Genomic DNA, 17,486 nt, shown 5'->3' with positions numbered 1-17,486 from the left:
TCCTGGCAAGAATTAAACCTGCACACCCCCACACCTATGTGGCTAGGCTCTCCAGAACAGGGTGGTCTGGCCTAAATTGCCTGTTGGGAACAGTGTCTTACCCATGCTATTACCAAAACTATGCCTGGGAACTGTTAGAAAGCTGGGCAAAGCCTAGATGTCTCTAAGGGGCTGTACTTGCAGTTTATTGATACAAGCTGTTAAATTACAGTGCCTAAGGATACTCCCCAGGCTTTTTAAATTGCTAGCACAGGCATGGCTAGTAAGCACTCCTAGGTGCTCAGGATTACCAAAAGGCCCGTTTTGTTTTTTTGTTTTCCTTACTCTTTTACTGTTCCTGTTTGGAAAAGATTAGTCTAAGCCACTTTGTTTCTTTACTAATATCAGTGAGTAAAGACCTTCCATTATATCTTTCCCACTAGACTAGGATGTTCCAGCTTGTTACCACCTCACTTTCTTATATATGGGGTTACACATTAACCTGTGAAAGTTAAACATGGCCTGTTGCAGTACTTTGGAGATTGAGTTCCTTGTACTGCACTTTTTTAGGCAGCCAGGCTGTGATCCTCTTGCTTGTATTAAACAATACCTTACTCTGAATAGTCCACTGATGTCAGGGTGATTGCTTCTGGTGGAAATTAATAACAATGTTGAACAACACTGCTATATGTAGTTCCTGGGAGTCACTCCCCACCTTATTTTCCATGGGTTTGTTTGGCTTGGGTCTCTTGTCACAAAGCAGTTGAAATTTGAAGCCTTTCACAATGTAGTAAATCAATAAAGAAAGGGAAAAATAGATTAGATCACAATACTGGTTTAAAAGTTAAAAATTAAAGATGTCCACGGCAAGACTGTAGCTATATAAAAAAGAAAGATCAGTCAGCCAAGTATTTGTATCTCTTCATGCCCATTTAAGCTTTCTAGCAAAAATAAACATACAGCTACTTGGTTTGAAAGACAAAATGTCATAAACTTCCCAAAGACAACTCTTACAAAGTTACCTTTGTGGATTATTCAGTCTCACTTGTGAGAAGAAATGTAACCTCAGTTCCTCAAATGTCTTCAGGCAATGGCCAGCAAAAGTGGGTGGCACAATATCTGTTACAGGACAGAAAGACTAATCAAAAGAGCACTGCCATCAGGATTATATGTAAGGAAACCAGGAAAATACCTAGATCTAATTGGTGTTTAAGAGTTGGGTCAGAATCTCATCACATGTTTTAAGAAAACAATGCTCTTTCAGACTTCAGATTGTTTTGAAATTTCTTCTTTTAAGTATTTAAATAGTCTGAGAGAGAACTTTCTGTATTGTTTTCTACCTGTATTGAAGTCTATAGTGGTAAAATATGCTATAGAAAGTGGCGATGAGGACACATCCAGTTCTTCTATAACTGATAATTATAATCTGAAAGTTGACTCAAACTGAGTTCAATCATTTTAATTTAAAATTTAATTTATAAATTCTCTTATTTTCCATTTGGATGAAGACTACAAAAATTCATAAAAGAGACTCCTATTCTTCCTGATTTACTATTAAAAAAAATTGTCAAAGCTGTCTACATCTTCTGGTACCAATCTGAGAGAATTTTCTACACATTAGATCTTATAACTGTGTTTTTCAGTTCTATAATACTGTAAAAGAGAGCAGCCAAATGGCAAAAAAAAAGCTGAGATTAAGGCATCAGTTTTTAAGTAAGTAAAAATACACTGCTCCCTATTGAGAGTGTAGCAAGCCTTAGGATCCCTCAGACAAAGGGGAAAAAAAAAATATCTTTACAGAACTTTCAGGAGAAACATTTAAGCATCTGGTACAATTATTAAAGTGTTTGCGTATTGTGCTTACATCTCCAGCTGAGTTGCTCCAGTACATCAGCTGTGCAAACACTGATAGAAAAAGGAGCTGGAAAATATTTAGTATATTTTTCTCTGTTCTTCAGAGATGCTTTTGGTCTTTCTTTTTTGTCTTTTTATTTTTTTCCTCTTGAGGTGACAGGCAGGGTAAAATGCATCCTTTTATTAGGCCAGTGAAGTCAGGAGAACTGAGCCAGATATTATTTTTCCCAAAGCATATAGATGTTTAATGTTTATACAGAAAACTTCCTTATAGACTGTACTATAGTCAAACTCATGAAGATATTTCATGTATAAGAAATACTGAAATCTTGATTTTCATTTTTTATCTAGAAGTCTTCTTATTCAGACTGTGCGAAGGGCCGCACATTGATTTTTGAGATTCCAAACTCCATTTGAAACTGTATTGTTCAAAATGCTTGTGTGACATCAGTGACATAATTAGAAAAGGAATAACATCTAGCAAAGTAGAAAGGCATTACAAATAGGTGCATAGAATCGTTACATGTTCTTGTATAGCCACAATATTAAATTTCTTAATTTTTTAAATTTGAGCAACATAAAAAAATTGAATATGTTATTAGAGAATTATGATGGAAATCATAAGTAGCAATCACAGTCATTATCAAAATATTTTTTTCTAAAAAATTAAATAAGAATCTAGTATGTTTTTTTATTTTTCATAGCCATAAAAAAATAATCTGGCTAGGCACTCCAGTTTACTGTCTAGTGAACTTTTCCATAAAAATCAGGACTGAAATCTTTGTTTCTAAACATCTCTCAAATTATATAGGACTTGAAGTGATAGTATCCTGATCAACAGTAATTTTCTATTTTATTGTAGCATGTATTTTGCAGGGCAGGGATAAGCACCTGAGTGGGAGTAACTGCTTCCATATTTGAGTGATGTCTGCTTTAATAACTAAGGACACACTTTCCAACCAGGCTTTTAATGGAAAATATAGAAGTCTTGTATGAGCACATTTAATACTATACATTTTCATTTTTGTTGTTCAAGTAGGTGATTGTTCTCCATATATACACAAAAGTACAGACTGGTTCAGTTTAGTGGAAAGAAAAGCTGGAGGGTTCCATATCTAGAGATAGTTCAGATTATTCATTGGACTGAATTCAGTAAAAATCACAAATAAAGACAACAGAAGATGGAGCATATATTTTTTTGCTGTAAATCCTGACAGTTTTTCTGTGAATGTCTACTGGAAATAGAATGTTATTTAACCTACTACAATTGTAAGGAAAATCAAAGGAAGAGAAGTGTTTGAATCCTAAATGGATAATTATAACAATCTATCACATGTACAAAGTTTATAGTTTACAATAATTATTAAAAAATAGTACACATCTACAGATTAAATGCCAAAAATATAAGAATGGTAATCGGTCCTTCTTTCTGTCCTCAGAAATCTTTGTGCCCTGTTGTGAATTACCAGTACAAACAAACTTCAAAAGGAAATACACATTCCCCAGGCTCAGTCACATATGTGCCTTGGGGTGCTAATGTTTGAAGACAAAATACACCATGTAGAAGTAAGAGTTGTCAGAAACACCTATGCTTTCAAATGCGGTGTCATGTTCTTGCTTTGAGTTAGTATGAGCAAAGATGTTGCTTGAATGACCAAGGCAAAGGTACTAACGTGCAAAGTCATAGAAGAAAAGCTAAACGTAGTCCTAAAGCACAGAACTAACAAGGCATGAAAATCCATGTTTATAATTAAGCTAAAGACATAGTTTTGAAAAGTCTAGAAATCAGAGTAGTATTGACACACCATGGGATTCATGAGCTTTGTAATAAAAATGGCCAAGAACAGCAATGGTGCTTCTGTTACATCTTAATTGATAAAGCAGACAAACGAGGGTTGTGAAAGAATACCGGGAACTGGTGAAGACGACAGAGGTTCCTGAAGATGCAACACTGATTAAAACAAAGAAATACCAAGATAGGTGCAAGGATTGACACCTTAAAACTGTCAAGCAGAGAAATACCAAGATAAATGCACAGGAACAAAAGCTGCTGATAAAACCAAGGAGAGAACTACTGAACTATGAGTGAGCTTGCCTCATGAACACAGCAAAAACCCTTGAGTAGAAAAACGCCACCCACCAAGAAAAGCCCCTTCCTTACTGTACATGTGCACTTAAAAAAAAAAAAAAAAAAGTTACTGTGCCTTTAAATTAAGAGAAGACCTTGCAAGCACCAGTAAGAACAGGGGTGGCCAAACTTGCCAGTAAAAAGGACTGGGAACTGTTACTTGAAATCTATAAACGCTGACTGTGTTAACCAAGGGGTGCTATAGCTTTGTGGAATCACCACCTAGCCCCCATCTCTGCACAGACACGGATTAAACAAATGTCTCGATTCTGTGTTTTTCAGCTCATTGCACACTGTGTAAAAGAACCCAGATTTTGGGACAATACTTTTAGCAAGCTTAACTTTGGAATATTTTTCTCCTGTATAATAGATCCACACTTTGAAATGGACTGAGAACCACTGTATTTTTTCACACATATAACCCAAATATAACACATATAGCCTAAGGGATAGACAGGGAAGGAGAGGCAGTAGAGTGGCCCTATATGTAAGAGAGCGCTATGACAGCTCAGAAATCAAGTATAGTGATAATGGGGTTGAGAGTGTGTGGATTAGGTTAAGGCCAACAAAGCAGATCTTGCTGTGGGAATCTGCTATAGACCCCCCAACCAAAGCGATGAGGTGGATGAAGCTTTCTATAATCAGTTGGCAGAAATCTCTCAGTCGCTGTTGTTCTTCTGGGGGACTTTAACCTCTCGTGTATCTGCTGGGAACACAACACAGCAGAGAGGGAACAATCCAGGAGGTTCCTGGAATGTGTGGAGGATAACTTCCTCACACAGCCGGTGAGTGAGCCGACCAGGGAAGGTGCCCCCATAGACCTGATTCTTGTGAACAGGGAAGAGCTTGTGGGGGAAGTAAAGGTTTGGAGGGGGTCTAGGGTGCAGTGATCATGACATGATCGAATTTTCGATCCTTCAAGAAACAAAGAGGGGTTAGTAAAACTGCCACCTTAGACTTCTGCAGGGATAACTTCGACCTGTTCAAAAGACTGATTAATAAAATCCCTTGGGAGGCTGCCCTGAGGGATATGGGAGTCCAGGAAGGCTGGACGTACTTCAAGAGAGAAGTCTTAAAGGCACAGGAGCAGGCTGTTCCCGTGTGCCGAAAGACAAGCAGGCGGGGAAGGAGACCGGCCTGGCTAAACAGTGACCTTTGGCTGGATCTCAAGAGCAAAAGGAGAATCTATTGCCTTTGGAAGAGGGGGCAGGTCTCTCATGAAGGCTATAAAGATGTAGTGAAGTTATGCAGGAAGAACATTAGGAGAGCCAAAGCACAGATAGAGCTCAACCTGGCTGCAGCTGTTAAGGATAACAAAAAATGTTTCTGTAAATTCATTAACAGCAAAAGGAGGATTAGGGAAAATCTCTTTCCTTTACTGGATGCAGAGGGAAACATGGTAACTAAGGATGAGGAAAAGGCTGAGGTGCTCAACGCCTACTTTGCCTCAGTCTTTAGCAGTGGAACTGGCTGTTCCCTGGACACCCAGCCTCAGGAGCTGGGAGATGGGGAGGGGAAGCAGACCGAGGTCAGCACAGTTGAAGAGGAGGTGGTCGGAGACCTGCTGCACCCCTTGGATGCACACAAGTCTGTGGTACCAGATGGATTACACCCGAGGGTGCTGAAAGATTTGGCAGGTGTGCTCGCCAAGCTGTTTTCTGTCATTTACCTGAGATCATGGCTAACTGGGGAGGTCCCATTGGACTGGAGGGTGGCAAATGTGACACTCATCTACAAAAGAGGCAGAAACAAGGATCCAGGAAACTATAGACCTGTCAGTCTGACCTCGGTGCCAGGGAAGGCCATGGAGCAGCTCATCTTCAGTGTCATTAAAAGTCATATGATGGACAACCAGATACTCAGGCCCAGTCAGCATGGGTTCAGGAAAGGCATGTCCTGTCTGACAAACCTGATCTACAACAGGGCGACATGCTTATTGGATGAAGAAAAGGCTGTGCATGTTGTTTACCTTGACTTTAGTAAGGCCTTTGACACTGTTTCCCACAGCATTCTCCTGGTGAAACTGGCTGCTTGAGGCTTGGATGGGCACACACTTCGCTGAGTAAAAAAACTGGACGGATGGCCGGGCCCAAAGAGTTGTGATGAATGGAGTTAGATCCAGCTGGTGGCCGGTCACGAGTGGTGTCCCCCAGGACTTGGTGTTGGGGCCACTCCTGTTTAACATCTTTATTGATGATCTAGACGAGGGGATCGAGTGCACCCTCAGTCAGTTTGCAGATGACCCCAAGGTGAGTGGGAGTGTTGATGTGCTCGAGGGTAGGGAGGCTCTGCAGAGAGACCTGGACAGGCTGGAGCCATGGGCTGAGGCCAACTGGAGGAGTTTCCATAAGGCCAAATGCCAGGGGCTGCTCTTGGGCCACAACAACCCCCAGCAGCGCTACAGGCTTGGGGAGGAGTGGCTGGAGAGCTGCCAGTCAGAGAGGAACCTGGGGGTGCTGATTGACAGCCAGCTGAACAGGAGCCAGCAGTGTGCCCAGGGGGCCAAGAAGGCCAATGGCATCCTGGCTTGTGTCAGCAATAGCGTGGCCAGCAGGGACAGGGAAGGGATCTGAGCCCTGTCCTCTGCACTGGTGAGGCCGCCCCTTGATTCCCGTGTTCAGTTTTGGGCCCCTCACTACAAAAAGGACATTGAATGAGTCAAGCGTGTCCAGAGAAGGGCAGTGGAGCTGGTGCAGGGTCTGGAGCACAGGTCGTACAGGGAGCAGCTGAGGGAACTGGGGGTGTTTAGTCTGGAGAAGAGGAGGCTGAGGGGAGACCTCATCGCCCTCTACAGCTACCTGAATGGAGGTTGCAGAGAGCTGGGGATGAGCCTCTTTAGCCAAGAAGTAAGTGATAAGACAAGAGGTAATGGCCTCAAGTTGCACCAGGGAAGGTTTAGACTGGATATTAGGAAGCATTTCTTTACAGAAGGGGTTGTTAGGCGTTGGAATGGGCTGCCCAGGGAGGTGGTGGAGTCCCCATCCCTGGAGGTCTTTAGGAATTGGGTTGACATAGTGCTGAGGGATCTGGTGTAGTTGGGAACTGTCAGTGCTAGGTAAATGGTTGGACTGGATGATCTTCAAGGTCTTTTCCAACGTATACACTTCTGCAATTCTGTGAATAGATATTCAAGGGAAAAGTCAACAGGATTATCCCTATGATAATTTATTGATGTACTTAATTGTATTGTTTGTTGAAACACATCATTAGTAATATAAACAAACATGGTAATGCTTTTTATGTCTATACAGCTACAAAATGCATGTATAAACAGATTATGACAGAGTTACTGTTACACTGATAAAAGGGGCAAGATGCTGTAGTAGCATCAATGTTATTTCTGTAGCCTATTTACAAATCACATGAAGAAATTGAATTGTTTTTAAACAATTCAATTTAAAAATCAGAATGTGTCCCTTTGCCATAAATCAAAGTCCCAGCAGAAACACCTAAATAATCTATTCATAGTTTTGCCAGTGTCAAGACAAACTAGTATTAGGCTTAGTAGCAGCTGGAACATTTCCTGAGGAATTGGGAGAGCTGGCCCTGCAGTTTCTTCAGAAAGAAGCCATGGCTCCATGGAAGAGGGGGCAGAGGGCACAGCCCTATGCAAGGCATGAGGGGTCAGAGAGGGAATCAGGCAAGAAAACAGATGGAATGATGAGAGAGATGGAGGAATACATACTCTACATATTTATTAGTTTGGTATCAGTGAGGTTTTGGATAAAAACAATAAGAATTTAGGTAATATAGTCCTGATTTCAGATATCTTTCTTCTGGGGCAAGCGCTGTAACTGCTATGACTCTGTACAGTAATTACTTCTTCCTTTCCCTCCCTGGTATCCAACTGGGCCCTTTAGGGAGCACAAACAGCCAGGATGGGATCCACCTGACCTCCTTTTGGACACTTAATACATTGATAATTAGATCTGAGTTAGCTGTCTGGAGTATCTTCATAGTGAAGAAATGGGCAGTTGTATAGCAAGAAATACTTAAAATAAATAGATCAAATTAATCACTGTCTAGAAATATTGTTAATCATAAATGGTGACTAACCATGGTGACTAACAGAGACATAAATGCACAGGATAATTCAGGCTGGGAGGGACCTCAGTAAGTCTCTAGTCCAAGCTCCTGCTCACTGAGGTCAGACCAGGTTGCTCAATGTTGTGTCGAGTTAGATCTCAACCACCTCCAAGGATACAGATGGCACAACCTCCCTGTGCAGCCTTCTTCCCTGCCCAGCTGTCCTCAGGTGGAAAAATTTCTTTCTTCTATACAGTCCATTTCAGTCTGCACCCATTGCCTTTTCTCATCCCATCATGCACAGCTGTGAAGAACAAGGCTTCATCTCCTTGCTCACCTCCCCACAGGCACTGGGGTCTGGTCTTAGGTGTTCCTGAAGTCATTACTTCTCCAGGCTGAACAAGTTATGGTCCTCAGCATCTTCTCACAGGCTGAGTGCTTCAACCCCAACTCTAGTGGCCCTGCACTGAACTCACCCCAGTTTCCTGTACTGGGGGGTCCAAAACTGGTTGCAGTATATCTAGAATCCTAGAATGGTTTGGTTGGAAGGGACCTTTAAAAATCATCTGGACCAACCCCCCTGCTGTGAGCAGGGACACCTTCCACTAGATCAGGTTTCTCAAAGCTCCATCCAACCTGGCCTTGAACACTTCCAATGAGGGTGCCCCCAGCTTCTTTGGGCAACCCATTCCATGTCTCACCACCCGCATTGTAAAAAATTTCTTCCTTATGTCTAATGTAAATCTTTCAGCTTAAAACTGTTGCCCCATGTCCTGTCACTATAGACCTTGGTAAAATGTCTCTGTCTAACTTTCTTATAAGCCCCCTTTAAGTATTGAATGCCCATAATAAGGTCTTCCCAGAGACTCTCTTCTCCAGGCTGAACTACCCTAACTCTCAGCCTTTCTTCACAGGAGGGGCATTTCAGCCCTCTGATCATTTTCATGTCCCTCCTCTGGACCCTCTGTAAAGGTCCCTGTCTTTCTTGTGCTTGGGACCCCAGAGCAGGACACCACTCCAGGTGGGGTCTCAAGAGAGTGCAGTAGAGGGGCAGAATCACCTCCCTCAACCTGCTGGCCACATTTCTTTTGATGTAGCCCAAAAAGTCATTTGTATCCTGGGCCACAAGTGCATGTTGCTGGCTCATGTTCAATTTTTCATCTACTGATATCCCCAAGTCTTTTTCCACAGGGCTGCTCCAAATCCATTCATCACCCAGTCTGTACTGATACTGGAGGTTGCCCCAGCCATGTGCAAGACCTTACGCTTGGCCATGTTGAACTTCAAGAGGTTCACATTGGCCCATTCCTCAAGCCCATCAAGGTCCCTCTGGATGACATTCATTTCCCCAGGTGAATCAACTGCACCACTCAGCTTCGTGTCATCTGTAAAATTGCTGAGAGTGCACTCAGTCCCACTGTCTATGTCATTAATAAAGACACTGAACAGTGTCTTCATTAAGTGGTGTCCCTCAGGGGTCTGTATCAGACCCCTGAGGGAACCACTCGTTACTGATCTCACTTGGGCATTGAGCTATTGACTGCAACTCTTTGGACATACCGATCCAACCAATTCTTTATCCATCAAACCCATATCTCACCAACTTAGTGTCAGGGATGTTGTGTGGGACCATATCAAAGTCCAGGTGGATGACATTAGTTGCTCTTCCCTTATCCACTAACACTCCATCAAAGAAGACTACCACATTAGGCAGCCACGATTTCCCCTTTGTGAAGCCATGTTGGCTGTCCTTAATCACCTTCTTGTCATCCTGTCATTTAGATGTGGTCTTTGTGCTAAACAAAGCAGGGAATAATCACTGCCCTTGACCTACTGGGCTCCCATTAACATTACCCTGGATGCTGCTGGTTGTCTTTGGTACCAGGGTGCACTGCTAGCTTACATTGTTTTCCATCCCCCAAGGACTTCTTCCCACAGCTGCTGCTCCCCATGCCTTGTAGAGCATCCCACGGTTGCTGCATCCTGACAGCCTAACTGTAAAGCAGTCAGCAAACACAGCTGTATATTGAGCACTAGGAGATGCATATGGCTACTTTTATTATAGGTGGTGCTGCAGATTCTTTTGGAACTGCTTGCAACTTCCTCCAAACCAAATAATCCTCCCTCCTCGATCAGCTGTCTTCTTAAAAGACATTTATATAGATACATATATTTTACCCCAATGTGACCTTGTACTTTACTGCTTCGGGTATGCCTCAAAGTATTATAAGTAGCCAGTGTTTTGGATAACATTTGAGCAGGAACATGGCTACATTCTATGTATCTGTACAAAACCAAACACACATTTGAGGATTAATAAATAACAGAAGTATAACCTATACCAACTAGAAAATGCCAAAATTACAATGAAAAAAGGCCAGGTGCCGACAATATATCTGGCCAACAACTTTTTTATTGGGCTATACCCTTGAGAAAATCTATAGAAAATGTCTGCAGGTATTTGTTTAATGCTAAGATGCCACTACTATAATTTCATTTATTAAAATGTTCAGTGTGTGTGGACATTAACCGTACACAAGTTACAGTTTAGTTATCTTTATAACTTTTGTCAAAGAAAAATTAGATTATCTCTTCCAAAGTTATTTTTTTGCCCTTAGCTAAGACTGCCCACTGACTTCAAATACAAACTGAATTTAATGGGCCCATACATGAACTAATTTAACCCACCGAAGCTGGCTGTGCTTCAAAGCCAGATGGTGTTTTCCTTTCATGGCTCAGCTGAGAACTCCTCAGTGAAACCGGGTTTTCTTGCTCCCTCATAATCTGACATGACATCTATCCGCGGGTTTTCTGCACCCCCCACCCTCTTTGAATAAATAGTGTGGAGCACAGTTTTTTGAAAAAATGAGATTATAATAAATGATAGGAGTCAAATTCTGGAGCTGAAAGAGCTCCCTTTCTGTGTCTTATGTCTGTGCTTTCATGACAAATAAACTTAAAGAACTTATTTCTGTAGAAGTCTTGCTGTAATCTGTGACTGTAAACTGCATTATTATCAGGATTTTTATCCATACCATTATCCTCATCAATATTTAAAAAACTTCCAGTATTACTTTTATGCATGTTTTGCCCAAATTCTCAGAATATCAAGCTAATTCTAGCCACTTTCTGATTACAGATAAATGTGGAAATGTTAAAAGGGCTATAGCAAACAAATAAATTGTTCCTTATAAAGTGTTCTCATGTCTCTAACTCCATGACCTTAATTTTAAATTGTCACCAGTTAATTTGAATGAGTTTTTGGGAGCCTTACCTGAGTTATAAATATGCCTGGTTTTGAGAAAATTCTGCAATCAGAAAATGCTAAGCAATCACCCTCTGAAAATCTGACCCTTTTCAGGTATCTCAGACAGAAAATTGAAATTTAGATACTTGAAACCATAGGCTAGTATTTTAAAATATTAGAGAAGTATAAAAGAAACCCTGTTCCTGTTGAAATTCTTCCTCAAACTGATTGACTTCTTTAGGGATAGTATTTTACAGGTTCTTGAGCCCTCGAGGGGGAAGAGTGGAGAGTTTTTGGAACAGTTTTTTTTTCTGTCACACAACATGACTGAAATACACGATGGGCTTACACTGCAATATGGGGAGATGAAAGAGAAAAAGGGCAATTTACTAGAATAATCAGAAGCTAGATGCAAAAGATTCATTGTAATCGGGCCACGTCGCAGTGCTTTATGGAACTGTGTAAAATGTGATTGTCATCTTCTGTGTATCTTCATTCCTTGTTTCCTAGAGGAAAAAAATATAGGTTTCTGACATTAGATGGGCTTCATCTTTTATATTTTCTAGCAAAATCCTGCACATCTTTACATAAAAAAGTAGGTCGAAAATACTTGTATAGCTACTGATTCTCCTAGGAAGTAATTCAGCTCCAGATTAGCCTCTGAGAAAGTTCTGTATGGTTGCTGTGTCAGCATTTAACATGAGCCTCACTAAAATCCAGAAAAACAGCGTCAGCTGCCTTCCCTTCATCCACTGTGACTCAACCATTCGGGTAAGGTTCACTGTCCTCAGTGGCTGCAGAACAAAGTGTAAACATACTCCATCAAGGTGTTAAAATGGGAAACCTTTCTTGACTTCCTATTACTATACCAGCCATTCACTACAACCCTTTTATCCCTGCCCTTCAGCCACTTCTTCACCCCACAGCACACCATGTACCAGCTCATCTCGGAGCTGGACAACTTATCCAGAAGGTTGCTGTGCGGGACAGTATCAAAAGCCTTAGTAAAATCGAGAACCACTCCATCTCCTGCCTTGCCTTCCCACTAGGCAGGTGGAAGGGTCTTGTAGGAGGATATCACATGAGTCGAACAGGACTTGCCCTTTGTGAACCTGTGCTGACTGTGCTTGATGATTGCACTATTCTTTAAATGCCCATCAGCAGCACCCAGTACGATCTTCTTTATAATTGTTCCAGGAACTGAGGATAACAGCTCTGTAGCTCCCCGGGTCTTCCCTCACACCCTTCTTGTAGACTGGAATAACACTGCCCAGCTTCCAGTCAGCACAGACCTGCCCAGACTCCCCAGACCTTTGGTAGATGATCGAGGTCCTACTGTAACATCCTCTACCTCCGTCTGTACTCTGGGATGAATCCCATCAGGCCCCGTGGACTTGGGCACATTCATCTGATAGAGCTGGGCCCTTACAACTTCAGTGTCCACCAATGGAAAGTCGCTGGTCCCACACTGGTGCTCCTCTGACTCAGGGGACGGGGCAGCCTGTCTCTCAGTTTTACTGAAGATCGAGGAAAAAAAAGCAGTGAATGCCTCTGCTTTTATTTTATTGCTATTGTGGTTTGAACTCAGCCGGCAGCCAATTGCTATGTTGCCAGTTGTTTACTTCCTGCCCCCCACCTCCCCAGTGCAATAGGGGAGGGACAAAAGAAGAAATTCATAGGTTGAATTAAAAAAATATTACTAATAGTAACAAAATCAGCAGTAAGAATAGTAAGTCAAAAATGTGTAAAAAGTAGCAGTGGCTTACCAATCGCGGTGAGAGGTACGCAGCCCGTCTCTCCCCCCCCCTACAAAGCAGCAATCCAACCACCCCAAAAAATCCTCCCCTGCTGACCTGGAAACCAAAAATGGTGTGCAAGAGAGCCCATGTCTGCCTATCTACTGAGCGTGATGTCACATGATACGGAATACTCCAATGATCGATCTGGACCAGGCCCTCTAGCTGTGCTCCCTCTCAGCCCAAGGAAAGTTAATTCTGTCCTGGGCAAAACCAAGAAAAGTGCTATTAGTCAGATGGTCATCTTCAACAGGTATCAGTCCAATGTTTTCTTTAGACATCCCCTTGCTATTAACATACTTTAAAAACCCCCTTCTTGTTATCTAACACAATGCTGGCAAGCTGCAAGTTTAATTGAGCTTTGGTCTTTCATGTCTTCTACTTCCATACACCAACCACAGCTCTGTGATCTTCTGGCAAAGTCTGACCTCGCTTCTATAGATCATACAGTATCTTTTTCCTCTTAAGCTCCTGTTCAGCCAAGCTGGTCTTCTGCTCTGCTTGCTTGACTTCGGACACAATGGGGTTACCAGCTCTTATGCTTCTGAAAGGTGGTTCTTAAAAACTGACCAGCGCTCGTGGACTCGTAAGCCCTCTAAAGCAGAGTCCCAGGGTACTCTGCTAGGTAGTTCCCTGAATAGCTTAACATTTGCTCTCCTCAAGTCCAGGGTGGCAACCCTGCTGCCCCATTTTCTCATCACCTTCAAAGTTTTAAACTCAACCATTCTATAACCTCCGTGGTCAAGACAGCCACCTACCAGCACAACCCCCACGAGTCCTCTGTTGGCAAAGAGCAAGTCTAGGAGGGCTTCCTTCTTTGTTGTGACAACTACTTGTGGTAAGAAGTTACCTCCTACAAAGAATTTCCAAGACCTGCTTGTCACAGCTGTATGGTGTCTGGGAAGTTGAAATCTCCCATAAGGACAAGGAAGATACTGAAAAATCTCAAGTGAGAATTGCAGAACTTTGCAAAGCTACATACTCAACTTCCTTGTTCTTCTATAATTTTGTTACCATTGGTCCTGGTTTTGGGCACTACTGACTTGCTTAAAATGGACACCTAATGCCATCTGAGAACCCTTAGGTATATAAGATGTTCACACAGGGCTCACAGGTATGAGAGAATACTTAGAGGAGACTCCTATCTTTCTGACCAGCAACTAGAAGTCCAGAAGACTATCGCGTAGTGCCTAAACTTACTCCGGATAGTTCCGCTCAGGCAGCTTACTCCTTCTTCCATACCTTGTATCTTATTTTAGATGTAAGTTTCTTAGAGGTTTCGGCTCGTTCTTTCAGCTGTTACCATGAGTCAACACATTGTGAAAGCCTGAGCTAAGGGGTACAGTTGCACAGCTTTCTGCTCAGATCAAGCCTGCTTTTGTCCCTGTGAGTTTGAAAAATCTCTAAGGCAAGACAATGTCTTTCTGTAAAACACGCTGCAGTCTGTTATTGCTGTCAGAACAAACATCTCTAGCACAATGGTGGGAGGTGAGACCTTAGATCTGGTGTTTGACTGAAAGATACAATCAACATGATTTGGAGTGTGAATACAAACTGCAAGATCAATTTGGAACAGCAGCAGCTTATATTGCAGGGAGAAGGTTCTCCTTGTGATGCAACATATGCTGATACCATAAGGAAGTCAATGTTATCGTTACAAAAGAGAAAGAAATGCACTCCAGATAAACACTATACAAGTCTGGGAGATGCACTCTTGTAATCTTGGGATCTTGCATTGGCTCTCAAGTTCTTAAGGCTCTCAAGAGCAGGATATCTTTCATCACATGCAACAGAGGAAAAAATACTGAGGAAAAGAGAAATGTAAGTGAAAGTTGATTGCCTCTTTCACTAAACACTTAGGGACTTTACTCATTCCTTATGTATTTTCTTTCAATAACCGTTGGACAAAACACAGGGAAACTTGCAGGTAGAAGAAACCTGGCATTCCTTACAGAGCAACACCACTTGTCTTTCCCCTCTTTCCCTTCCTGCTTCTATCTTCTTCCCCCTTTAAGTCAGCCAGCTATCAGGTTTGTGCAAAAATTCATTAACAGTCTACGAGTATGTTTATGACTGCTGTATATCACGCCAAACTCGGTGTTAGTGTGTGTCGACAGGCTCTTTACATGTCTGTTCTATCCAGTTCCTTAGGTGAAATTGTGAGGAGCACAAAATCTTGAACAGATCTTGTGGTGGGTTGACCTTAGCTGGTTCCATACACCCACCCAGCTGCTCTCTCACTCACCCTCCTCAACAGGACAAGAGGGAGAAAATAAGATGAAACAGATTTCGGGTTGAGATAAAGCCAGGGAGATTGCTTACTCATTACCATTAGGGATAAACCAAGCTTGGCTTGGGGAGAGCAGTGACGAGTGGCATTCCTCGGGGGTCGCTGTTGGGACCAGTGCTGTTGAATGTCATTGTTGGTGACATGGGCAGAGGGATCGAGCGCACCCTCAGCCAGTCTGCTGATGACACCAAGCTGTGTGGGAATGTGATGACACACTGGAGGGAAGGGATGTGCCATCCAGAGGGACCTGGACGGGCTGGAGAGGTGAGCCTGTGCAAACGTGATGAAGTTCAACAAGGCCAAGTGCAAGGTCCTGCACATGGGTCGAGGCAACCCCGTGCACAAATACAGGCTGGGCGATGAGTGGATCGAGAGCAGCTCTGTGGAGAAGGACTTGGGGTATTGGCAGATGGAAAACTGACTGTGAACCCGCAATGTGTGCTCCCAGCCCATCAAGCCAACTGTATCCTGGGCTGCACCAAGAGAAGTGTGTCCAGCAGGTCAAGGGAGGTGATTCTCTCTCTCTACTCCACTCTCGTCAGACCCCATCTGGAGTGCTGTGTCCCGCTCTGGGGCCCATCAGTCAATGCTTTGTGTGCCCAGCAGCTGCTGGGCATGAAGTGTTGGGATACGACCAGGCGAAGAAGACAAAGTGGTGTGTGACAGTTCCCCTGGGTTGCAAAGGCCTCGTTACAGTGTGTTCACCACATTTTCCAGTCCTGTACAGGACAATTTTTTGAAGTTGTTGAGATTCTCAAAACTTAAAATGTAATTACTTACCTATTGCTACCTATCATCAGTACATTTCTGCTTGGATTGTTAATTTCAGACTAGTGGGTGATGATCCCAATTCCCATCAGAGGAAAAGGAATGGGAGGGAAGGAGAGGCGAGGCAAGGCAAGGGGACTCGTCTGAATACTGAGACTGACACTGACATAGACATTTGACACTTTATTTCTGCACACAGTAAGACATTTTAGAAAGAAGGACATATGAAGAAACGATCAGGGCTGCAGACAGTCCACACAATGTATTCCAGCAAAGGCAAGGGCAGTAGGCCCATATTGGTCATTCAGTGCAATTACAAACAAATCACTCTCTCGGTACCCAGTTTTGAGGCAGATTTGAGGCATCTTTGTTTGCAGACATCTGGGATGCCTGCAGTCGTCTCCAAACGGCATTTAAATAATCCGCTATTTATTAAGTGCTTTGGTTGCACCATACCTTGGGACGTTTGTGCTACAGAAAAGCGAATAGGGCACGATGCTGTATTGCAATGTGGTAGCAGAGGCTCTGAGTCTGTATCAAGCACTAGCAAACAGACAGCTGCATGTACAATAGCCCCATCGACTCCAGTTAGTAGTTAGACATGTGCCGCCACGCGTAAAACGTTCCCTGTAATCTGAAGTTCCCATGCCAGTTCCCCTCCTAGGGAGACGTGCTGGCTGGTGGGCAGTGGCTGACGGAGCTGGGCAGTGTTATGGATTAATCACAATTTAAAGTGAAAGCACCACCTTCGAATTTGTTTTAGTGGCCAGTAAAATTTATTAGCAAGCGAAAGTGAGCAATACCGTGCTGGGTGTGCCGGGGAGTCTCTGCTCCACCAAGACACACACCTTACATCCCGAAACGGAGTCCTTTTAAAGTGCAGCCCTCATGAATATTCACGAGGGTGGGGGTGCTTCCCGAGGGGTTTGCAAGTCGTCAACAACTTTTCCAGGGCTTTTCTTTCGCGGGCTTTCTGTTGCCAGGGAAGGTTCGCCGGCTTTCACCGTGGGGGAGGAGGGGGATGGCTCAGCACAGGGGTGGGGGTATCCATAGGCCAGACGTGTCTGGACATAACAACATTTGGCCTGAAGACGGCGGCCATTTTAACTCCCTTTTAACAACTGATTTTAACCATAAAATACTATACATAATGCCTTATCTCTTTTTAAACCTTAGGTTACATGCAAAGTGCAAAAACATTTAGAACCATAACACTGTCTGACCACAACAAAGTTCAGTTACAATACAATCTGATATTAACACAATTTATTTTTATATTTAATTTACTGAATAACATATTTAGCCATAACTTGAGATTTGGATAACATATCATATAGGTTTTATTACAGGCAGTGAGCCAGCAAGGCCTCCTGCGAGGGCCGGGATGGCTCTGAGGGT

Source organism: Athene cunicularia, assembly GCF_003259725.1.
Source record: "Athene cunicularia isolate RWA chromosome 1 unlocalized genomic scaffold, athCun1 chr1_part1, whole genome shotgun sequence".
Taxonomy (NCBI): domain Eukaryota; kingdom Metazoa; phylum Chordata; class Aves; order Strigiformes; family Strigidae; genus Athene; species Athene cunicularia.
This window is presented reverse-complemented; position numbering follows the sequence as displayed.